This window comes from Lutjanus erythropterus, chromosome 4, assembly GCF_056507025.1.
Source record: "Lutjanus erythropterus isolate fLutEry1 chromosome 4, fLutEry1.hap2, whole genome shotgun sequence".
Classification (NCBI taxonomy): domain Eukaryota; kingdom Metazoa; phylum Chordata; class Actinopteri; order Lutjaniformes; family Lutjanidae; genus Lutjanus; species Lutjanus erythropterus.
This window is the reverse complement of record NC_139320.1, coordinates 48,399,270-48,425,701: the sequence shown is the minus strand read 5'-3', so window position 1 is coordinate 48,425,701 and position 26,432 is coordinate 48,399,270. Positions and strand designations below refer to the sequence as shown.

The 26,432-nt window shown below is 43.9% G+C and overlaps 1 pseudogene; it reads right to left on the bottom strand.

Moving 5' to 3' along the window:
• Nucleotides 1-5,837: 5,837 nt before the first annotated feature.
• Nucleotides 5,838-7,745, bottom strand: LOC146329268 (uncharacterized; annotated as a pseudogene).
• Between the last annotated feature and the right edge of the window lie 18,687 nt (nucleotides 7,746-26,432).

Sequence of the window (26,432 nt, the reverse complement as noted above, 5' to 3'; positions counted from 1 at the left end):
GGAGGACTGGTGCAATCTGTCAATACATTTGGACCCCCCCTCTACTACTCACATGGACCTCCTCCCTCTGGTATCTACCTTTTCTCATCCCATGACACTCCTCCACCGTAAATTCAAAAAGAACTTCACACAATTTCAGCCCGACCTCCCGTGCCTGCAACGGCGCAGAGTTATCTCGGCTTATAAGAAAAATCCCAACTTACAAAACATTCTGGTTCGCTCAAAATTTTCTGCCCGTACTCAGTCCACCAATACAACAGAATCTGTACATTTTAAGAACAGAAAGATTATTATTAACTCACATAATAATCACTCTTTCCCCATCTTTGGTCATTTTTCCTTACAGCACAATAATATTGTTTACATTATTACTTGTTCCTTTTGCAATACACATTATATTGGTGAAACACGGAATACATTAGCTGCACGACTTACTCAACATCTCCGGAACATCAGAACCAACTCTCTCACCACACACCTGGTAAAGCATCTGAGGAAGGCGAAACAATGCCGAAACGTTATGCTAACTATTCTCAGGCTATTAAAGTCTAATTTTTTGAAAAACCACTACTTTCGGGTGGTGGTAAAATTAATAAACTAAACTAAGAAAAGTGTTGTAACCTAAATAAATGTGTACACTAAAACTAAATGTAGTAAACAAAACAAAACAATGTTATTAAGGGAATTTGGGTTTCAAACAAAACTAAACTAAGTATGTGGAACCTAAAACAAAATGTGCTTAACCTAAACAATGTGTTAATGAAAACTAAGTAGTGTTTTATGTCTTTGGCGCGAACTGGGAGGACTTTGCTGGTTCCCCCTTCGATGGACCGTGCACCACGCCTACTCCCGTGCTTAGGCCTAGGGGGTGGGTGCTCAGACCCTCATACCTAACACCTAACACTAAAATTAGGTACAACTAAAGAAAAAAAGCACCTAACCTAAAAATTGTGTGTTTATAACCTAAATAATGTGTATTTGTGTTTGTGCTTGGTGACTGGGGGGATTCTGTTGGTTCCCTCTTGATGGACCGTGCACCACACCTGCACCACACCTGCTCCAGGTTGAGTAACCGACGGAGCAGGTGCTCTATTCCCCTTCCTTCATTAAAAACATCTAATTTATTTAAATTCATTATATTTAAAACATTTAAATTTATTAAAAACATTTAAATTAATTGCAGTAAAAACATCTAAATTCATTAAAAGGGTCTAAATTCATTGTATTAAAAACATCTGAACTACTTTAAAAACATCTAAATTCATTGGGCGTGGTTTAGCTCAGGGGGTTTATAAAGGAAAGAGGGGTGGAAGCCTCAGTTGGTTTTTGGCTCTCGATGGGGAAACACATATATGGTGATCTGTCTGGATAAGCCTCCGGTAGTTTTTTGGTGTGCGGTACCTGAGGAAGATCTGTAGAAGATCGAAACGTCGTACTTTTAGCACACCCTTACTTTGTTTTTTGATATTTGAGATTTTTTCTCTTTTTGCTTTTTATTTTTCTGGCTTTTTTCCTTCCGTATGGAAGCGCACTAAGTTGTTTGTTTTTTGGTTTTTTGGTTTATGTTAATTAAAAAGACAAAAAAAACACACAAAATAAAAAATACACTATAAAAACATAAAAAACTGAAAAAGAATAAAAAAATTAAAAAACAGAATACAAGAATAAAACAGTGTAACAGAAGAAAAGGAAAACACTGAACATGGAAAACTGGACGGTGGTGCATAGGGGCAAACGCCGCCCACGCTCACGCCTACCAGGTTGGGGCTGGGGGAGGGACAGTATGGCGGGAGGATGGACAGCGTCCCTTCTACCTAACCCCTAACCCTTTTTTTTGTGGGCCTAGACCTGAGGAAGACCCTACAGGGGTCGAAACGTTGCCGCTTCGGCACACAATTATTATTTAAAACCAGTTGATTTTATTTTATTTCATTTTTTATTAAAAACAGTTTATTTCCTTTCATTTTATACATTTTAATTCATATCTTTTTTTATAAATAACAAATTCATATAATCACATATATAACAAAGGCAAAACTAGCAACAAATAAATACAATATAAAAAGACCCAAGATGCGTCCTTGGGAGAACCAAGATGATGGGTGGACTGTGGTGCGTTATGGCAGAGAGCGCCAGCGCTCCCGCCGACGCAACCAGGAACTGGGTCGCGGTTTTGGCCGCGGGATGGACCGGGCACCGCCTGCCCCTTCTGGGGGGCGGGATCGTAACCCTTTGCCTAACCCTAAAAAAAACAAAAAATCCTATCCTAAAAACGGGAAACTAAAAAACAAATTAGAAGTTGGAAAAAAGGAAAGGGGGCGTGGCCTACAGGGTATAAGAGGAGTAGAGGCCAAGCAGGCACTGCTCACTCCACACTTGACCAGCAAAGCGCCTGATGAAGGCTCAAATAGTCGCCGAAACGTTGCGCAAGACTGGTCTAATGGCTTGATGTCTAATTTTTTGAAAACCCACTACCTTAGGGTGGTGGGAAAAACTTAAAAACCAAAATACTGGATAATGAAACTAAATGACGTTCGAAAAAAACTAAATGGAGTTGATTAAAACTAAATATGGTGTTGTTTAACTAAACAAAACTAAATAATGTTTTCTGTAACCTAAACTAAGGGTGCAAACTAAAACTAAATATGGTGTACTAAACTAAATGTGTTTTTATGATGGGACTGGGGGGACTTGGTCAGTTCTCCTTTGGTGGAAAGTGCACCATACCTGCTCCGGGACGTTGAGTCCATGGAGCTGGTGTTTTGTTTCCCCTTCCTAACCGGCCGGTTCCTCCGAGTCTCGCTCTGGTTCTGTCTCTTCTTTATTACAACATTTGACACCTTGTGGTTTCCTCACGTTCTGTGGAACAGAGAATATTAAAGATGATTTGCACTTATCCTGTATCACTTGTACATAATTCTGGAGTTTCTTGGATGTTTTCTGATTTATCTAGAGGTTCAATGCACTTTCTGTATAAAGTTTTTACCCATATTACACTGTTTAAACTGTAAATAGTTTTTTAAGAACAAAATGTTTACCTCTACCTTTATACTCAAGTTGAGAATATGTGTGACAATTTTTCATACATAGATTGAATTTACTTCAAACGGTTAGTGCTCAGTAGAGCTCCTTTAATAATTTATAACATGTTTTTGATTATGGATGTGTGTTCAGATTTATTTATGAAAACTTACCTATGTGTTCTTGCCAACGTCATATTGTATTATATGGTTTGTGATACCGGAGGCAAACGGTGGGGGCGCTGACCTCTCCTCAGTCCCGTTTCTCTGAGCCAATAGGCGTGTTGGCGCCCAATTTGTATGTTTTAGCCGCTGAGGGGCGGAACTCTGGCTCTTTTCACTCGAGAACACGGCGGAGAACACTTCAGCATCCTCACCGGCCGAAAGTAAAACAAGCTTGCCTGAAGAAGGCTCTCTCCTGAGCCGAAACGTTGCAATTACTTTGCTTGTTCAACGGCAATTCATGCTTTTTGTAAAATAAAAACTACCGAGTGAATTTGAAGAAATTACCGTTTCTCAGTCACTTTTTTGAGTGGACTTTTGTGGCGAGAACACGCACACATCCACACCGCTCCTTTCCATGGAGCGCTACGAAAATGACGGAGGCTGGACACGGGTAAGCTACCGCCGAGGTCGGCTACAACATGAGAGCCGCGACCGCCAGCGACAGCCAGAGAGACGCACCTACGCCTCGGCTACCAGGGCGCGTCAGCGGCACCGCGACGACTACCCGGCCTCTCGGCGCAGCAGCCGCTACCCATCCCGCCAACAGAATTACCGCCGCTCTACCAGACCAGACAGCGGCCAGGCCGACCGTTATCGGAGTCAGCGGCGCACAGCCCGTTCCACCAGCGGCCAGGGCCGGCGCTACTGGTTCCCCAGCAACTACTCCTCCAGCTTCCCTCCCCTGAGACCACAGCGGGACCGTTACAGGGGTAACGCCGCAAGAGAGCACCGGCGACAGCAGCCACAACCCAGCCGCCATCTTCCTCCACCTCCCAGACTACGTCACGACTTCTCCGGAGGCTACAGGAGGCAAAACACTGATCCTGCACCAGCACGGCGGCAGCCCACACGCAGAGACAACACACAGGGGGTTAATGTGAACTGGGTACAGTCTGATGATCCAAACTTTACGCACAAAGCTAGAATCATTCACAGGATCATTAAAGCAGATCACCACCCATTTTAGGTGGCTAAAACCTATTTGATTACGGTTTTGACATTGTTGGACCACATGGGCTTTTCCCTCCCCTCGTAACCTCCTTCCCATTTGTAAAACCTTGCTTTTCATCTTTACTCTTAGTCTTTTCAAGGTTTTCTAATTTGGGGCCTCCCCAGTCTTCTTCCGCTGTCCCTTGGCTGAGGTACAATTATGGCTGTAATAAATAAACACCATTATTGCTCCCCTCATGTACTGCTTTCTTTTTTACTTCTCCTTGTTGGTTTTCCGCTTTTTTCTCTCTTATAATGAATTCTACTAATAAATATCAAATAAATAATATTGTATTGCATACCTCTAACAATAATTATTCTTATTATTAACCTTTCATTGTATATTTAATAATTTATTTATTTATTATCCATACCCAGAGATCCTTCTCTGACCTTCATAGCACTTTACCCTGCAGCACTTATGACAGTTTTCATTCCTCAGCGGAGGAACCCTTTGTTTTGGATTGTATCACTTATTATTTGCATGCATTGTTTTCTTTACATTGTTCCATTATTGATGGGAAACTCTTGTCTTAATCCTTTGCCTTGACTTTGCTTGATTGATTATTATTATTATCTTTGCGGTGATTTATTGTGTGTGATGTAATAAATTAATAATACACTTATATATTTGGTTTGTACAACTTACTCTCTACTAGACAGAATTGTGTATTCTTGTGCTCAGGCTTTCCTCCATGGGTCCTATCTTGGGCCGGGTACTGGATTCATTAGACCTTCATCTGCTGCCTGCTTCTACTCACCCTTATATACAGTTACACACCCCACCCTTGATGGCTTTATAATTAATCCTTCTTTTGTCTCTACTTTTTAATCTTTTTCTTGTTTCCACAGTTCTCTTTTCTGATCCCCCTCGTGGCCCCTCATCCATCCAGACCCATGTGGCACAACAAAGACTAAAAACTGACTCAGCCCACTAAACTTCTTCCCCTCTTCTCACTGTTCAGTCACAGTCCAGGAACGATTCCCCTTCCGGGATTCGTACCCGGACCTCCGGTGGGGGAGTGCTTCTCCTTCCCAATTGGATTATAGGATTGGTCCGGCTCCGGGCCTCGAAGTTAACTCGTATACCCCTCCCTCCTCCCCCCTGCTCTTCCTTTCTTCCTTCGATACTAAATCTTATTTCCTATATTCAGTAAAATTCTATATAATAGTCAATACATTAACCTATGATTTTTCCTATCGCTCTTGCCTTCCCTTTTCTGTCACCTGGGAGTTGTTCCTCGCGGGAGTCAAACTCGGTTCCCCCGGGGGAAAGAGCGGGGCTTTCCCTGTTGAGCTAGAAATTAGGCCCGCCCGCGGACCTTCCAGCCCAGCCCTATATCCTTCCCCCTCCTTATTTCCTCTTTTAAAAAAAAAACAAAAAAAAAAAAACAGGACGGGACCCGGTCCCAGCAGTTGTCCGGGACCCTCCCGTCTCCTTTTCCGGGGACACTGTGCCCCCTGATTTATTGAGTTCTTGCATCACACAGGGGTGAGGTTACCCCGCTAGTAGGCCCGTGCATCTAATTTGAATTGAATTTGGAAACTACACTAGCCCAACCCTAACCCTTTGGAAGCATAAACTAAATAAATCTGGAGCTTCTACAGGTCTACCTGTGAGTATGCAGGGCTTGTATCCTTGATTAGGTCCCTCAGGTGGTTATAATCAACATAATCACCATTCATGACCATTCCGACCGAGCTGGCAAACGTCAGGATCATGAGGTAGGTGTTTGGGTGGTTTTTGAGGCCAGGTGGGAGGCGGGAAAGGACCTTCTCAACCCAAGGCATGCCAAGCTCGCAGTACTTCTCCAGGTTCCTGGAGTATGTCAAGGACCGTCTTTCAAGCTCAACAAACACACTTTCAGGGTCATGCTGGCAACTACAGACAAGGTGAAGGGTTCGCAGTCGCTTCGGTGGACTTGGACGTGTCCCTGAAGTTCCACCAGACCCTCTTTGTGCCACGGAAGTCTCTGAACTTGAAGGCGGGGAAGAAGTTGCGCTTCAACTTGACAAATCCTTGCAACACTCTTTTACGTCTTCGCCAGACTGTGACACCAACAGTCTAGCTCTGGAAAAGGTGTTAGGGATTGGGAAACAGTCTTTCACAGACAGGTTCTCACAGAGCGTATCGAGAGTCCAGGCACCTACCAGCTTTCCAGGTGGGTCTCTCGATTTCAAGGCTGCCATTGGTAGTTCAGTGTTCCGCTTGAAGAGGTCACACAGGAGAAGTGTGACGAGTGCGGCACCTGTCACTGATGGTGCTGCTTACAGTGTCTGACAGAGGGGGAACAGGTGTTCAATACGCTACTTTTGCAGTTCGTCTCTCGTCCAGTGATGAAGGGGAGGTGGTACTTCCTCCGAGGTGGCACTTGAAAAAGGTGCGAGACCGAGGAACCCTCTCTGCTTGCTAGCACTCTTATATCAAGAGGGATGTCTGGTACTTGGGGTGGGAGAGGCCACATGTCACAATTGCACCACTGACAGGATGCTGAAACGGCATCTGTACGTGAGCATGTGGTGAGTCCACGTAGAGTTGGAGGAAGGTGATTTTGCCGTGTGGTGACAGACAGTCCAGCAGTTCACTTTTCACATCCATCTTCGCGTTGTCCAGATTGCTCTGGAAGTTGGTTGCCTCGTGCATTCCCAATGCCGTAAACAGGGTGCCCTTGAAGGCCACAAGGTCCTCCAACCCACTTCTGGAGAACAGGATGTTGATTTCAGGGTCCTTAAGCACAATGTTACAAGCAAAGTGGACCGAGACGTTTGTGGGGTCAACGATGTCGGTTATGTCGACTTCCTCAACGTCTTTTTGACCGAACTGGTTGAGGAGCAGGACAACCTTGAGGAAGTGACAGGCGTTTGACTTCTCAACAGCACGGTCAATGAGGGACATGATGAACGTGGCGTCTCTCCTCAACACGTGGAAGCGTGAGGTGTCAACGGTGCTCTGCTTCTTAATGGTGGGACGGCATTTATCCTGAGTAGGCAACTTTCGGAGCAACTCCCTGAAATTATCACCCACGTCATTAAGAAGCTCTGTTGCCATGACCCTGTAGAGGTCTTTTCGGAGGAGCCTGGTGTCTGGCTTCTTCTGGCTGGCTGGCAGCGCGGTCATTAAGAGATGGTAGCCACCATTAACGTAGCTCAGGGTATGACCTACGCAATTTCGGAGGGCAAGCAGGCCTTCGTTGCTGTACCTGCCAAGGTCAACGTGCTTCTTAACAAAGTGGTATTGGGGGGGGCGAGGCTCTGGGCGGTGAATTTGGGGAAAAGGAGGTAGTGGAGACCAGTTTGGAGGGCAATGAGCTTTTGGAATTCAAAGACAATGCCATCAATGTCAAAATTGAAATCCAAAACGGAAGTGGCTTCGGGCACTGTCGTGGAGTGCATGGCAATATTCACATTCCCCTGCAAAAGCTCGTCTATATCAAGGAATTCCCGAGCAGCACTCAAGACATTGATGGTGTTATCCACCCCCACATCTTCCAAAAAGGTAGCAGATGCCATTTTTCCCTTCCCAACAGTGATACAGACCAAAAACAACCAAACATTCCCTTGCAACAACTCCTACTTTCATTTGTTTACAAACAATACTTAACTGACCTGACTAGCAACTTGTATCATGGTGCCAAAAAATTTTTTTGAGATATGTATGTCATCTCAACCGGCATGATGCCAGGATTACAGAAATGTATTTCTTATGATGATCCGATGTTCCTGAGCAGAGTTATTGAGGAAAAACGTGTATTTTTGATACCCACAATGCTTTGTGCTAAAAAAGTGGGCGTGTCGGTTTACCTTTCTTCAAATTACTTTTGTTCCGTATGTGTTAGAGACTTGGAACCAATTCCTACCCTCCCATTATCGAGGACGGGCTTTCCAACGGTGCCAGGCCCGATGCCGTGCGATGTCGGGAAGTGGGCGAAAATTGCGGATTTCTTTTTTTTTTTGCTGTATCTCTGGAACGGAAGGTCGTAGAGACACAGGACCAAGACTGGCGTGTTCAGCGTGGTCGAATTAGTGTACACTCCACCCACTGGCGAGTCTGTAGAATGCACGGTTCCCGAGTTATAGGGCAAAATGAAAGTAAATGTGTGATATCAAAGTACAAAAATCTGACTAAGTCTCATTGGCCTAAAATCTCACTCAGACAGTTGAGGAGCACATTTTGGACCATCTGGAGTACATGGGGAACGTCCCCGAGGTAAATAACTTTTTTTCCACTAGGTTGCGCTATCGACCCCAAACTATAGGGGTGGCTTCGGGGGGTCGGACCGATCCTGGGGATACCAGAACCACGTCTCTGGGATGTTCCTGGCCCGAGTTATGAACTTAAGACGGAGCCAATTAAATCCACTCCGTTTTAAGTTCATAACTCCGTAACGGTTAGAAAAAGGAAAGATCTCACGATGCCTTCCCCCAGACCAGTCCGACGACTGGCCCAGTTTGGAATGGGAAGACAAAGGCAAGGCACTGGCCGACGCTTGTCACTGCAGGACCCCTGGCCTAATGCGTAATCCCCAACTCAAGGCCGGCCGGGAAACTGTACAAGATGTTCATCCTCCCCCATGTCCCAATTACCAATAGCTAGAAAAATAAAAAAATAAAAAAAATAATAAGCAACCAGAAAAAGGAAGAGAAACAGGAGAAAAAAAGAGAAAAAGAACAGGAACTGGTAGTGGGAAATGGGGCTGCATCTCAACCACTACCCTGCCAGATTAGGCATGTCCTGCACCACCCCACCAACCTCACGGACGAGGAAGAGGGGGGGTGAGGAGGGAAAAATGATTTTCCCAAAGAAAACAAGAATCCCGAAAGATCAGTGAAAAAGAGGGACACCAGGAATAGGTAGCAGGAAATGGGACTGCATCTCAACCACTACCCTGCCGGATAGGCATATCCTGCATCCCCCCGCTGCCTCGCCAATGGGGGGAAGAGGGGAGAGGTCTCATAAAGAAAAGAAAAGGAAAGAAGAGGATAACCTGAGAGACCACCGAATAAACGCAGTGAAGTAAGACAAGAACCAAGGTGGTTAGGTTTAGGCAAGAACCAAGGTGGTAAGGTTTAGGCCAGATGGAGATGATGGTTAGGTTTAGGATAAGTCTAAGGGTCAGGGATCAACCAAGGAAACCGACCAAAATGACTTCAACCCCCTAGTAATCCGAAAACCTTCAGACCCCATGAAATAAACCAGTCCACCCCACAAAAACCAGCTAATGCACATCCCCCCGGATCCTACTCAGACAAACCTCACCCCCAAGATCAAGCCGCAAGCTATACACACATCCTCAGTAGTGAACCTCGGGATCATCGGGTGTTTCGGCCATTACCACTAGACACCCTCTCCCGAGGAAGGCCCCGCTGGGATTGATCAGACCCCAGGGTGTGTAAAACCACCCACCCCTTAAAGGACCTGATAAAACCTAAACGATCTAATGCCCAACCTGGCAACGACGCCACCCCCATACTAGGTCTAGGCCTACCCCCGGATAAATCCACGGCCAAGCCCCTAAATATGGGCTTAGGGATAAAAAACTATTAAAGGGAATGGTGACCCTAACAATCCTATTTCGAAAAAAAAAATTTTGGCCATCTAATTAAAACGTGTGTCGTGTATAATGGACTGTTGTGTGAGTGGAGCTATTCTCCATAGAAAATCGGGCCACGTTCAAGGTCCTGACGCCCTGGACCACCACACCCGTCGTGCTTTGTCCCTAGAGTCGGGACACGGGGGGCCGCATACTCACCCCTTACCCGGTTCAACAGACCAGTTGTTAACACCGCTAGGTTACTCTGGCCTGCCCAAGTAAGGCTGCAGCAGGCGGTAGAATCAGCCTAGACAAAAAAAAAAAAACCCTTTTTTTTAAAAGAAAACCCGGAGAACCGCCAGGACCAGCCCCGACCAACCGTTGCCTTCCCAGCTCCCCGGGATCTATGAATCAAAATGGAGCCAGAAAAGGAAGGGGGGAAAAAAAAGGAAAAAAGAAAACTGCTTGGAATGACCAAGGCCAGCCGTCAAAAACTGCCTCCTTAGACACTCCAAACGCACCCTCATCAACAAATAAATAAATAAATATCCGGGGAAAGGCCTGGACCAGCCCCGCTTTCAGCGTTGCCTTCCAGCCCCCCCAGATCCATAGTGATAAGAGGGAAACCATATTTGGAAGGGTCAGGGCCAGCCGTATCAAACTGCCTCCCTGATCCCCCCATTTCCTGTGCCCCATACACCGCACGGCCCCAGGAAATGCTCCCTACCCTGTACTCACCAAAAAATGACTTCGAATGTTGGGATAGATTCAGAAATGGACATCAGCCAGCTCTATGTGGTGAAACTTCCCCTGGCTCACGGGTTCCTTCCCCGGAAGACCAAACCAAAGCGAAAAAATAACCTCCCAAAACTGTTCCTTCCGTCCAACAATCCCTCAAATCCAAAAACGAATGTCCAAAAACCCAGAACAAACACAAAATTCAACTAAACCCAATATTAGAAAATAGCTAAAAATAAAACCAGCAGCCCCACCCTTTCCCAACCCCCACAGTCAAAAGCCACATCCCGCAACCCCACCCACCTGATAATCCCATACCACAAGTCAAATCCATAAGGCCAACGAAGAAGACAGAAAAAAAGAAAGAAAAAGAAACAAAAGTAAGGAGGGGGAAAGAAAATATGGAAAGAAGGCTCAAGACGAAGGACCAAGGAAAGACCCCAAAAACAAGGGGGGGGGCAATCCCCACAGAATCAACCTAGAGATAAATAAAAATCCTCCTTTATTTATATTTTCATATATATTAATTTATATATCTATTTTTTATTATTTTATTATTCTATTATCCTTTTCATTATTTTATTTAAAATATTTAATTTTTTATTTATTTATATTTTTTTTACTTAATTATATCCACCAAACTGCCCCAATATTGTATTATTTTGTTATTTTTTCATTTTTACATTTTTTCACCTTGATTCCAAATTTCCCCTATCCTCTGGATAAACTAATATTAGACAAAATCAGCCTAGATCATTTTTGACCCGGAAGGGACCTTCCGAGGAACCAAAACTTTGGCCTATGTTAAACAAGCAACCATGCCCAGGTGAGCTGACTCTCCTATGTCCCACCAACAGTCTTTTGTGTCATGGTGCTTCAAAAAAAAAAAATCCTTTTCTATTTCCTTGTCTTTAGTATTCTACTTATTATACCACTCCACCGACTACTTTATTTTACTTCTATTATATTCATCAAGGTCCAAGTATACAAGTAATAACCTCCACCAAACCCGGACCTAATGGGTATGTACTGGTCCCCCCTTATTTTTAAAACTGTATACATACCTACACATACATAAACACCTATCCCCACAAATATACATCCTAAATACTCATGTTTTATCCCAATAACCTTAATTTTCCAATATTCCGGACAAAGTCCCCAACTATTCTCCGCGCATAAGAAAGTCCTGCTAATGAACCAGCACTCCCCCTAGTTGTCATATACCTATATTCCCTCCCCCAAGTCCTCCGTCGTGGTGCCCAATAATACAATTTTTTCTTTATTTCTCTCCCTTATTCTTTATTCCCATACCTTATGTTTTAAAATAATTGTAATCATTATCCACCCGTTATATATATATATTTTTTTATTTTTCCGAACCCTTGTTATCCAATCTATATACTTACAAATATATATATCTATCCCCCCTCCCTATATCCCTCTAATTCCAACCTTTTACTTCCTCCTAACTTATTTTTCCTATATTTTTATATATATATATATATATATATATATATATATATATATATATATATATATATATATATGTATATGTCTCGTTTATGTATATTATTTTAGGATTCCCCCCTTTTTTTTCCAAATAATTCTAGTTTTTAAAGCTTTATTTTATTTTCTATTTTATCCCTTGACCTGATTTTTTAAGAGTATGGGAACCTGTCAGATATTAACTTTATCGGCAACTGCCGCATGTTGTCCTTGATCCTCATACAGACCCATACTCCCATCCAAAACCACAATAAACGCATAGAAAAATCCTACAATAATCCCAACTCATAATTCTACTATTGCTTATATTTTATTATTATTATTATTATTATTATTATTATTATAATACTCTCCATGATCATTATCCTCCTAATCTCCCCTATCCCTCCATCTAACCAGCCAACCACCTTTAATCCCTATAAGGAATCCCACATTGACACCCTTGATTCTTCATCAGTTAATTAATCCATATATTTTATTTACCCCAGATAAGCCTAAATTGCATTTAAACCCTTGGGAAAAACACAATCTAATCGTTTAATCCAACGCCTCTCTGCCTGACGTCGTTCCACACACGACCACCCTGCTTTACACTCCAGACCAAGGACCCCCAAATTATTAATTCCGTGTGCCCTAAAATGCTGTACCAAGGGCGTCCTTCTGCCCCTATTCGAGGTAATGTTATATCGGTGGGCGTATAACCGTGTGCGAATCGAGTTCCGTGTTTCCCCCACATATTGTTTCCTACATTTTCGACAAAACAGAAGATAGACGCAGTTCACTGAGGACAAGTTAACCCCTTCTTCTGCGGAAAACCTGGTACCCGTCTGCATGTTTACCACAACCCGTGCGCCTGTACGATTAGGGGGTCGAAACTGCATAGGTTGGAGTTTTGCCCTCACTAACAAATCCAATAGATTTGGATTCTTTTTATATGCGGCAATCAACCTGTACCCCTGAAGTCTCGTGTTGCTCATCCAGGTTGAAAAGTTATTTTTGATAATCCGAGTCGCCCTCTGGCTGTAAGACGAATAAATAGAGACAATAGGTACTACTGGACGGCGTACCTCCTCCTTTTGTCTTGCTTCCACTGTGTCCGATGTCACCCGCTTATAGATACCCCGCAAGAAGGATCTCTGGCATCCCCTTTGTCTCAGAGCCCGAAACAATATCTTGGCGGCCTTGTCATAATCTTCTTTACGGGTACAAATCCGCTTAAATCGCAATAACTGTGAGTAAACCACACCCCGGAAAGTATGCGGTGGATGAAAACTGCCCTTGTGTAGCAGAGCATGGCTGTCTGTTGGCTTAAAAAACACGCGGATATCCAACCGACCTGTCCCTGTGAACTCCGGCCCCTTAAAGGTTGTGGTATCCAAAAAATCAATAGTATCTGCCTGTAGTTTAATAGAGGCATGATGCCTGTTGAGGATGGACACAAATCCTTCAAACTCCTCCCTGGAATGTGTCCACACGCCCCAAATATCATCCAAATAACGAAGATAAATTAATGGACGTGCTGGACATTTTGAAAAAGCCGTTTCCTCCCATCCGGCCATGTAAATATTAGCATAAGCCGGAAAGAATCGTTTCCCCATTGCTGTCCCTTTTACCTGGAGAAACGATTGCCCATTAAATTCAAAATCATTGCATGTCAAGTTGATATACAATAATTCCAATAAATATGAGTCCGGGTGAGACCCGTCTGGATATTTTTCAAAAATCCGACGAACCGCCGCCATGCCCATTTCCGTATCAATATTCGTATACAGACTTTCTACGTCCATCGAAAAAAGGAGGCAATCCCTTGGACAAACCAACGCCTTAACCTTGGAAATAAAATCACTAGTATCCCTCACGTAACTAGAATGTTTAACCGATAAAGGATACAGGAAATGAGTGATAAATTCAGCTGATCCGTACGACTCACTTCCGCAATCTGAAACTATCGGGCGACCCGGAGGAATCTTATATGGAACAGGCCATGTTGACGGAGCCTTATGCACCTTCGGTAGTAGGTAAAAGTACCTAGGCCGAGGAGGTGCTTTGCCTTTTAAATAAAGTACCTGAGATTTTGAAAGGAACCGGTCCTCCACTAGCTTATCTAGAATGGAATGTATTCTCCCTACTGTATCTGTAAATATCGTTTTTTCCAATTTCCGCTAATAATTTTCATCCTGCAGTTGCCTATGGGCTTCCGACACATAATCTTTTCTATCCATAAGCACCACCGCTGATCCTTTATCTGTTTAATGACCACTGTTGTCAATCGACGCAACTCTGTCAAGGCTTCCTCTTCCGATTTAGAGAGGTTCGAATTTTCGGCCGGTAACTGTAATCGGGCCAAGTCCCCCTTATCCTTAGAAATCAGGGTCAACAATTCCAAGGGGAGGTGGCCGTTTTCAGGTTCCCAAACTGACTTAAGATGAAACGGTTGAATATTCGCATTACCGGCATCCCCGAAGAAAGCTGCTAACTTTAATCGCCTATGATATTGATGTAGATCCGCCGCCATTGATTGGCGGATGTTGTTAAATCGGGACGCTGTTGGGATAAAACCCAACCCCTTGCGCAAGAGTTGAAAATGTTTTTCAGATAAATGAATTGACGTAGACAGATTGATCACAGAATCATTTATTACCATTTCAGGTACAGAAGAAATCAATTGTTCTGTATGCCCCATGGGCCCAACCCCAAAAAAGTAGCCCAATGGGTCCACATCTCCTCTGCTGTACTCCGGGTCCAGTGGATGTGGTCGGGTTCCGTACGGAAGGCAGCACGTGGTAGACGGGGTATGTATTGCCCTTTTTCCTTAATCATCCGATTTAGATAACTCAGACCCGTTTGGGCCAGGGAATCTAAAAGGGATGAATAGTTCAGAACAGGTATGTAAATCTGGGCACAAGGAAAGGTCGCCTGTGCCGCCCCCAGCAGGCGACCCAGCTGCCCCCGGAGGTGTGATGCCATACCCCTATTCCTATCATTTACCCCCAGTGACAATACCACCGTCTGTGCGCCATCGAACGTGGGTGTGTTACGCCTCAATATATGCGTTAAGGAGGAAATCGTAAGCCCAGGGAACGAATCCACCTGGACCCGATTGTCCTTGATTCTGGGAAGGCGTGCCAAGTTTGAATCCCCCACAAGCAAAACCGGCCGTCTAGGTGTCAGGGCCCAATTTGCCGTCTTGTTCCCCTGGTGGTCGTGTCTGGTGAATAAAGGCGTGTCCTCCGGTGTTTCAAGGAGCTGCAACAGAGCCTCAACATCCCTCATGGGGTCTGCACAACCCGGTTCCTCCCCGTCCCCCCCAGTCACACCCCCCGAACCTCCAAACAAAGAATCCCCCTCCTGTTCTGGTGCAAACAAATCTAGTGATATCCCGGTGCCCATCTGTGTCCCCCTCCCCCTCACCCCCTTCCTGGTGCCCCACCCCCCCACCCGGACTCTCCCCCCCGGACTCTCCCCCCCGTTCCCGACCTCCTCCACCTCCATCGCTTCCCCCCTCTCCCTCACCTCCTCCCCCACTCCACCCCCAAAGGACTCCTCCTTCCTCACCCTAACAGGGTTGGACAATCGCCTGGTGGCCTGTCTCTGGAAAACGGAGTGGATTTAATTGTCTCCGTCTTAAGTTCATAACTCCGTAACGGTTAGAGGTAGGGACTGGAGATTTTTTCTGGGGGCATTTGGGGATGGGGCGCACCTGTCTCTAATGGGTCCGACGCCACTTTTTGACTTTTGGAATAACTCGGGAACTTGTGGTCCTAGAGGTTCAGCAGTGCCACCGGTGGGAAGAGCAGCCACGTTAATGTGGGGGTAGGTCAAGGTCCCATGTATCTATCTCGTTGGACTTAGGAGTTATGGGCGGTACAATGTCCAAAAACCACCGGCCTCGTGCGCGGGCCCGGGACGATCGAGACGCACCGCGCCCCCTGTCCCCGGGACCTTCCCTCGCCGACTTACAGCCCGCCGAAGAAAAATTTACTAAAAATTTACATACATAAATAATTTTTGTTTAAAAATAATTCAGTTCATTCAGTTTCATTTATTTTCAGTTTATTGTTTTTATTTATTTTACAACATAGATACAATTTACATCAAAAAACAACAATAAAAAAACAACAATTCATTAATAAACACTTACAACCCTTGTCTGTTTCTCTCGTCTGGATCTACCTGTCGTTCCTGTGTTCACAGGGACCTGCTGAGGTGCTGCACCTGCACCTACACACACACACACACAAACACACACACACACACACACACACACACACACACACACAAGAAACAACAACAAAGACAGTTAATATCATAATATAACAGTCAATTCATTTACAGTACTCATAAAATTCATAGGTTAAAAACAACAATTACACTTACCTCTCAATAAATACCAGTTCATCTACAGCTCCTACACAATGAACAACAATAAATAAACACTGTACAATTAATTTAATTGGATATACTCACATTTTACAGTTAAAATTTACATACAAACAACAATAAACAAAGAATTTCATACATATACAGATAAAATTAAAAAAACAATATGACCTCCTTTGATGAAGGGGGCGATTGGACTTTGGTCACGGCGAGAGACGTGGTCGGTCTCCGTGGCGTACGGCTGATTTTCTCCGACCGCAACCTCGTGGTCAGGGAGTCTCCGGGAGTCGAGGGAGGGATGGACCGTGCACCGCCGGGCCCTCGTTCAGTCGGGGGTCGGGCTCCTTCCCTTTTTCCCAACCCCTAGACTTTGATTAATTTCATAATTAATTCATAAATTAGACATAATTCATGGAGGAAGGATCTATAAAGGGAAAAGTTCATTTATTACTATTAATTCATGGGAGGTTGGTGGGCATTGAAAGGGTATATAATTATGTTTGGGGTTAAACTGTAATTGATGTTTTATTCAAACTAAAGTAAAGGTAGGGGTTAAAATAATTAAAACAATTTAAATAATTTCATTAATTTACCCTAAAATGATAGATGTGTTAAAAAAAAAAGTGTTCAAAAAGTTAAAAAAAGTAAAAACACCAAAAAATAATAAAAAAGATAAAATTATCTTAAAAAAATAAACATTTACTAACTTGAGGACATGTTTTATAGTTCTTGGTTATTTTTATTTAGGTAATATAAGGTTAAAAGCAAAAAAGGAAAAGTAACAAGGATTTTAATTTAGTTTACGAGTTACATTATATCAGCCTACCAACCCTATAAAAGGCAGAAGCTCATTTGGGGTTTGGATGTTGAACATCAACCAAAGGAGGCAGTTTCTTTTTCTGTGTGCCTTAATAGACCTGAGGAAAACCTAAGAGGTTGAAACGGTGTCGGTTTGGCCACACCCCTTTTCTGTTTTTGGGAGAATTTAAGTAAGTTTTTTTATTTTTAAAAGGACAAGTTTAGTTTTTTTGAGGTTTTCTTTTTCGGCTTTTATCCTTCCTTTGGAAGCGTCCTTGGTTGTTTGTTTTTTTGTTTTTTTTGTTTTTACAAACACAGAACAGTTGAAAACTAAAAAAAACAAAACAAGAAACAAAAAAATAAAAAAATAATAAAACCAAAAAGACAAAAAAGACGTACAAGACAATACAAAAAAACATGGACGACTGGACGGTGGTGCGCAGGGGCAAACGCCGCCAGCGCACTCGCCAACCAGATTGGGGCCGGAGGGACGGTCAGTATGGGGGTTGGATGGACCGTGCATCCTTCTTCCCTTTTAGGGGAGGGGCTCAGACCCAACGTCCTAACCCTCCTCCTCCGCCGCCGCCGCCTCCTCCCTCTTCCTCCACTCCACTGCCTCAGAGAACACGCCGCCAACCACAACACTAATATTTCGTCACACAAAGCAAGATCATCCTCTACATCTACGATCATCTCACCCATCTTACCTGTTCCAACATACCCATTTTATGATCCGGACCCAGTAACTCTTCCCACCCCCCCCACAGCCCAACCGTGTTGCCGTACTCTCTGATTCACAGAACAACGGTTGTACACTTACATCCTTGCCTGCGGCACGGGAGGCCGGGGTCCAAATCTACCCCCCCCCCCCCCCCCCCCCAATAAAATACTGCCATCTAACACCCTTCCCTTCGACTCCATTCCACTTCAATCCACCTTCTGTCCATCCGATGTTGTGGTCCAGACATAATTTCTCCTTCTTCTCCCACTGCAGAAAACTCCAATAACACCACGGAAGGTGACGGCGGACGGCGAAAAAGAATAAAAGAGACTCTGATAAGCGGATCAGTCCCTCCAATCCAGAAAAAAAAAAACTCCCACTTTAATCAGGGCGAGAAAAACATGATGAAAGGGAACAACAAGGTTAAGTTGACCGATACCGTTTCCCGATCTGAGCCGTCTAATTTAATCACCACGGAGGCCCCGCCGCCCCGCCCTGCCGGCCCCCCGGTCACATCCTCTGGTAATTCTCTCACCCATCCTGCCACCTCATTTCCACCGAACACTCCCACTTCCACTCAACATGTACCCCCCTTTGCCGTCACTTATAAGCCCACCTATCACCTCACCCGTCCCCACCGAAAAATACGAGACCGGAACATTCGTCCCCGCAAATCGATTCTGATCTTGGGAGACTCCAACATTAACAGGATCCCTGCACACACAAACCCGAACATCCAATTGGACAGCTACCAAGGCGCGACGTTCTACCATTTTCTCATGGTACTAGAAAAGACTCCTGTGAATCACAACACCAAAATATTGATATTGTTGGCGGGTATCAATAATAAAGATCAGGATGCAAAGCTTACCTCGATCAAACAATTGAAGGCTCTGTACAAACAGGCTCAGATAATAAAACTCTGTGCGCCTTTCGGCCTCCGGCAGACGTCCCGGATAATGTGTCGGGGGCCGAACGGCGTGCACTAAAACAGTTATCTCATAATCCCAATATAATTATTAAACCCGCTGATAAAGGCTCAAAGGCGGTACTTCTAGATAGACAACAATATCTTCTAGAGGCCAACCGTCAATTGAATAATAACACTTATTATACTCCTATATCAGATACCGTTCAGTTCAATACACAATCACAGCTCAGATTAATTATTGATTCCTTATATACCAAAAGATACATATCAGCTAAACAACGTGATTTCCTCTACGGTCCCAGTTTTCCCCGCCACAGGTTCTTTTACCTCCAACCCAAAATCCATAAAGATCCCAAATCCTGGACGGTTCCCTTCGAAGTTCCTCCATAGTGTCTGACTGCAACAGCGCCACGTATGATGCATCCCGGTACATAGATTCATTTCTCAATCCCCTCTCCACCCTCCATCCCAGCTACATCAAAGACACATATCATTTCATTGAATTAATTAGAAATAAATCAGTTCCAAACAACATTTTTTATTTACAATAGACATCGATAGCTTGTACATGAATATAAACACGGACTTAGGCCTCTCGGTGCGCCGCAATATATTTCAGAATAACCCGGACCCGTTGAGACCAGATCTGGAACCCTTAGAACTAATTTCATTATGTCTTAAAAATAACGATTTCACTTTCAACAATCAACACTATTTAGAAATCCGTGGAACGGCGATGGGGCAACGTTTTGCGCCGGCGTACGCGAATATTTATATAAGCGAGAGGCGCTGCAGAAGTGCACCCTTAAACCTTCTGTTTACCTCCGCTACCTGGACGACATCTTTGGAATTTGGCCGTATGATTTATCCTCTTTTCAACAATTTATCACGACCCTAAATAATCGTCACCCCTCCATTACAGTCAAATCAACAATAGACGCTCAACAGGTTCATTTTCTAGATACCACAGTTTTCTTTTCACCCATCACTCCTACATCTAAACAGATTTTAACGAAGGTCTATTTCAAAAATACCGACACACATGCACTTTTACAAAAATCCAGCTATCACCCCAAACATACCTTTTCCGGCTTTATTAAATCCCAAATCATCCGCTTCCACCTGATTTAGATAATTCCATCCAGGTACTCGAGGCTATTCGAGAAGGTTCCTCAGAAAAATTAAAACAAGCACTCTGGCGCCTCTCGCTCCTGCTCGCTCTCCGTACCGGCCCGATATTACATCTCGCGAGACCACGCACATCTGTCCCCCCTCACCCACCTCCCCCCCCCCTTCTAGCCGTCCTACCGCACCCACACAACCCCAAGCAAACTGTCTTTCACGCACCGTCTCCCCCTTTAGAATCCCCTAACTCTTCCTCCCACCCGAATCTGGGTCTGTATCCTGCTTCCCCGCACCTTCCCCCCTCCTCCCCTACCCTGGAAGATTGGTGCGATCTCTCTACACATTTAGACCCCCAGCTACCACCCACACGGACCTCCTCCCCCTGGTATCCACCTTTTCTCATCTGATTACATCTCTCCACCGTAAACTCAAAAATAATTTCACACGGTTTCAGCCCAACCTCCCGTGCCTCCAACAGCGCCGAGTTATTTCTGCATATTAAAAGAATCCAGATCTACAAAATATACTTTCCACACACATTCAGTCCACCAACACACCAAAAGAAAATTTATTATTAATCCACATAACAATCATTCTTTTCCCACGTTTGGTCATTTCTCGTTACAACACACCAACATCATTCATATAATCACTTGTTCCACCTGCAACACGCATTACGTTGGCGAAACACGCAACACATTATCTGCCCGGCTCACTCGACACCGCCGCAATATTAGACTCAATTCTCTCACCACACACCTTGTACAGCGTTTATCAGCATCATCCCATCTCCTCTTTAATCATCTCGGGGTTGGAGGCGGCCGACTTTTGGACCACCGGACAGAGGAGGCGGCAGGAGAGGGACCCTCTTCCCTAGAGGCCTTAATGATCCCCCTTAATCACCGGTTTCTTTTCCCGCCTCCTTTCCTTTCTTTTTTTTTCCTTTTTCTTCCTGTTACTCTTCTCTTTCTTTGTTCTTCTCTCCCCTCTCCCCCTATTTCATCCCCGGGAGCGGCTCCTTCCCTTATTCAACCCTGCCCTCTTCTCTAATACCAACAACTTTATTATGTGATTAAATTTGGATTTTACGACATAAAAAGTTTTAATAAATTCATAGGAAATGTTTCTGATTAAAAACAGGATTTTTATGGTTGTGGTGTCTTAATTTTTTGTATTAAAAACTATTTTCCATTCATTGTGTATGTGGTTTTTCTTTCCTTAATTGGTGGAAAAGTTCGTGTCCCGGACTCACCCTGCAAGGGGGGGGGGGGGGGGGGGTCGCCCCCCTCCCTTACTCACTCTCACACCCACATTGGGCTTGATAATTTGGAAATTTGGATATTTTTAAGTGTCTTGGCCTGAGGAAGACCTATTCTTAGGTCGAAACGTTGCCTGGGACACGCTGCAATTTGATTTTTCGTCTTTTTTCTAAAAATTTACATAAATAATTTTTGTTTAAAAATAATTGAGTTCATTCAGTTTCATTTAGTTTCAGTTTATTGTTTTTATTTATTTTATAAAAGATACAATTTACATCAAAAACAACAATAAAAAAAACAACAATTCATCAATAAACACTTACAACCCTTGTCTGTTTCTCTCGTCTGGATCTACCTGTCGTTCCTGTCTTCACAGGGACCTGCTGAGGTGCTGCACCTGCACCTACACACGCACACACACACACACACACACACACACACACACAGGAAACAACAACAAAACAACAACAAAGACAGTTAATATCACAATACAACACTCAATTCATTTACAGTACTCATGACCTCCTTTGATGAAGGGGGCGATTGGACTTTGGTACGCCACGGCAAGAGACGTGGTCGATCTCCATGGCGTACGGCTGATTTTCTCCGACCGCAGCCTTGTGCTCAGAGGGTCTCCGGGAGTCGAGGGAGGGATGCCTTCCGGGGGATGGACCGTGCACCGCCGGGCCCTCGTTCATTCGGGGGTCGGGCTCCTTCCCTTTTTCCTAACCCTCGCAGAGCGTATCGAGAGGCCAGGCACCTACCAGCTTTCCAGGTGGGTCTCTCGATTTCAACGCTGCCATGGGGATTTCCGTGTTGCGCTTGTACAGATCACACTGATGGTGTTGCTTCAAGTGTCTGACAGGCGGAACAGACGTTCAATGCGCAACTTTTGGAGTTTGTCTCTGGTCCAATGATGCAGTGGAGGTGGTGTTTCCTCAGCGCTGGCACTTGAATGAGGTGCCAGGCCAAGGAACCCTCTCTGCTTGCTTACACTTTTGTCACTGACGGTACTCGTTGCTAAAGAGACACTGAGATGGAAATCAAGTGGGGAAAGAGGACGACCATATATAAGCTCCTCCAGGGCGAGCTCATATTGGAACGCTTTCCATGTGGCATCAAACCGTGCTACTCCCACATTATCACGGTAAACTCGTGTGAGGTTTTTGACTAGAAAATGCAACACATCACAGACGACTGACACCACACCAACATTTGAATTGTCCTTGAAGGGCACAAGGATTGCGTGTTCTTGGAAGAGGTTAGTCAGTCTCTCCAGATTAAAGTGTTCTGAGGGGTTGAGGTTGCACAACACTTTATCGTCAAACCGTATGACCTGTTCGATCCGGCACTGCAGCTGACCAACCATCCTGTCATGTAGGTCGCACATGTGCTGCAGGTAGTTCTCTGCCCTTGAGATAAGAGCTGTTTGGTGATGAGGATGCGACAAACCACATGTCACAATAGCACCACTTACAGGATGGAGAAAGGTGAGCTTGCCATGTTCTGAAAGAACATCTAGCAACTCCTTGCTGACATCCATTTTCGTGTTGTCCAGATTACTCTAAATTTGTGGCCTCATGGATCCCCAGTGCTGTGAACAAGGAGCCCTTGAAACCCACAAGGCGTTCCAAACCATATCTAGAGAAAAGGATATGGATTTCAGGGTCCTTGGCAACAATGTTGCAGGCAAAGTGGACAGACACAGATCTCACATCAGTTGGGTCAACAATGTCAGTGATGTCAAGTTCTTCTATGTCTTTTTGGCCAAACTGATTGAGCAGAAGCACCACCTTCATGAATGGACATGCATTGGATTTCTCCACTGCTTTGTCAATCAGGGACATGATGAAGTGTCCACAGTGCTTTGTTTTCCGTATAGTGGGCCGACATTTGTCTTTGGTGGGTAAGTTGCGGAGTTGCGTGCGACGTTGGGAAGAGGGCGGAAATTGTGAAAAAAAAAAAAAAAAAAAAAAAATTGGTTGTATCTCAGGAACGGAAGGTCGTAGAGACATGGGACTGGCATGTTCAGCATGGTCGAATTAGTGTACACGCCACCCACTGGCGAGTCTCTAGGATGCACGGTTCCCGAGTTATAGGGAAAAATGTCCTCCAATTGGAAGTAAATAGGGGCTATGAAGGTGTGAAAATCTGACTTGAAGTCTGATTGGCCAATAACGTCACTCAGAAAGGGTTTAGGAGCACGTTTCGGACCATTTGGAGTCGATGGGTAATGGTCCTGGGGGTAGTAAATTTTTCCACTAGGTGGCGCTATCGACCCCAAACTATAGGGGTGGCTTCGGGAGGTCGGTCCGATCCAGGGGATACCAGAACCACGTCTCTGGGACGTTCCTGGCCCGAGTTATGAACTTAAAACGGAGCGGATTGAATCGGCTCCACACTGTAAAAAAAAAAAATTTTTGCTTTTAGTTCCTTCAACTTATTTCTGTGCGTCTGGTCAAGTAAATTTTGTCAAAAAGTTGAGACAACTAGAAATGTTAGGTTTTGATCCTTTCAACTAAAAGTACAGTCTACTTTGAAATGTGAGAGTGGCCAACTTGTACAATAGTGAGATGGGTTTTGCACATGCTCAGAACACTGCCCCTGCACAGTCCCCTTTGTCAACCCGTGCCTGCATGATGCATTCATTTTCCTCGCCTCATGTTGGACCTCCATGTGCTAAGGAGGACTAAGGAGTATATTTTTCTGCATGAAAACTGAAGCGGTAGGAGGATTTCAGTTAGTTTAAAAGGTGAGTTCACCATTTTATTTTTACCATGTGAGAATTCAAATGCTTGGTTAAACCTAAAGAGGGTGGCCGTCTTCCCTCTGTCTTGTGTAATGCAAGCTTGCTAGCATAGTTAGCTAACTTAAATGGCATATTTCCTGTCAAAAGCTTCGTCGTCCGTCTTTTTGGTACATTGACTCCCAGTTTAAGTTACGGATGAACGGATGAAAACTACGTTTGTTTGCTGCATGTGTGCAAGAGAACCGAGTTGTGTGTAGTTGGCTAACTTGTTGCTAACGATTTGTATCTTGCTAGTTTGCTGGCAAGTGAATTCAGTCGACGCCGGCGGGAAAATGTAGACTAGCTACATTTCATTAAGGAGTACAGAAGCTCGACGTAGTTTTCTGCATAAAACGTTTCCTAGCTTACGTGTTTTTATTTGTGTGGTGGCCTGGAAAAACTGTCGCATGGTGGCATTTTGATATTTTCGTTTTTTTGATGGGTCTGTTTCCATGAATTAGAAGTTCTCCGCTATTCTTAACTGTTTGAATGTTATGAGCATATTAATCTACCATGTGTCAAAAACTGAAAAGTGAGAAAAATGACTTTGAACATTTGCTGTATCTGAACGTCTCTCGGCGTCCTCAGTTGTAGAAACGTGAAGGAAACTTAACGGTGTCTTTGCCAACCAGCCCGGTTTTATAATTACAGCTACATGTAATGTTAGCTTTCTAAAGTCATGTAAGTGAAATCATCCTTATTAACTTTCTCCGCTGTTTATGCAATACGGCTGTTTACCTGTTGTGTGGGTTAGGTTAATGTAACTAAGTTAGTCTGCTCGTCTGACTCACTGCCTGGCGAGAAACAGACTGGCGGTGTCATATTAGATAAAGGGGATCTGTTGTAACGTAAACATTAAGTTAATCTTAATCAGAAGAAGGTGTTTTGTATGTGCCGTCTTAAACGTATATATTTACGGTAATTATTTAGAGCAGGGGTCCCTAACAGGCGGACGAGTCCATTTTAACTGGTGCAACTTTTCTCGTCTTTCCGGCGCTGGTTTATCTGATCAGGAAACACACAGACCAACTGCAGAGAAGCTGCGTGTGGAGGAGACTGTTGCTAATGACAACAGAAACTAACGTGATGGTTGATGACATCATCACCAACCAGATGCTCTTATAAAATGAAACAACTGTATAAAGAGGCCTAAACGTAAAACAGGAGAGTCTGTGTTTGTCTGTGAGAAACTTTCAGATCTTCTCACAGCAGAGTGAACAGGTGAGGGAGGAGAGGAGGACAGACTGATCAATAATCAATCACTGATACCGTCGTCCTCTCAGACTGATTAAAAAATAAAAACAGGTGACAAACCAAACCTGTTTCACACAAATAAAGTGTTTGTGTGAAACACTGCAGAGTTTAACATCGTGATGTTTACAGACAGTCTGCTGTCTGTAGTCTGACAGAGACACAGAGGGTCGTGTCTAGAAGGGAACCCTAGACCTGTGAAATCTCACGAGAGTTGTGCAAATAAAGAGTTACCTTCTAGACACGACTGAAAAAGGTGCGCAGCTCCAAAAATATAAAATCATGTCGTGGTGTCGATGTGTTTAATGTGGCGGGCGCCATAAATAAAACTATTCACTGAAACACTGATCTCTGACCTGCTGTGATGGAAAAATACTCACATTCTTTACTTAGGTATTTTTACATTGTGGTATTAGTGTTTTTACTTCATTACAATTTAAATATTTTGCATGTTATTGTTTCCTTTTTTGAAAAATCAACATTTTTATTGCTGTTGTTTTACTTTAATGGTTTTCTTATTGTCACCAGTCCTCTGTCCCCTGTCCTCTGTCCTCTGTCCCCTGTCCTCTGTCCCCTGTCCTCTGTCCTCTGGGGGTCTGTGAGCGTCTGTCCTGCTCCAGAAGAAAAATGTTGTGATTTTAACATGTTTGTGGTTCTGCAGACTTTACTACCTTTACTTTTACCTTTGTGCTTGAAAAAAAAAGTAAAAAGTGAAGTGAAAACAGTAAAAGTAAATCTACATTAAAAGTAAAGTTACTTTGCTGAGTATTTTTACTTTAGTAGTTTATAGTTGTTCATTTAATAGACCTGTCTTATCTTCTCTTTTGTATATTACCATTGTTCTTAAATAAAACAAAAGTAATGTAATAGAAAAAAATGCAGAACACGCAATATTTCTTATCTGATTACTCGATTAATCGCCAGAATAATTGATAGATTATGCTTCAATTTTACTGGTTCGACCCACTTGAGATCAAATTGGGCTGAATGTGACCCCTGAACCAAAATGAGTTTGACTCCCCTGATATACGCGTTGATACAAGTACTACACTACTTCAGTATATATCACTCTCATTACACAAGTTAGACATGATGATGTTCCGGACCTTTGCTTTAAGAAATTTTCTCTAACTGGACCTTTTTGAATTTTAGTTGAATCTGATCCA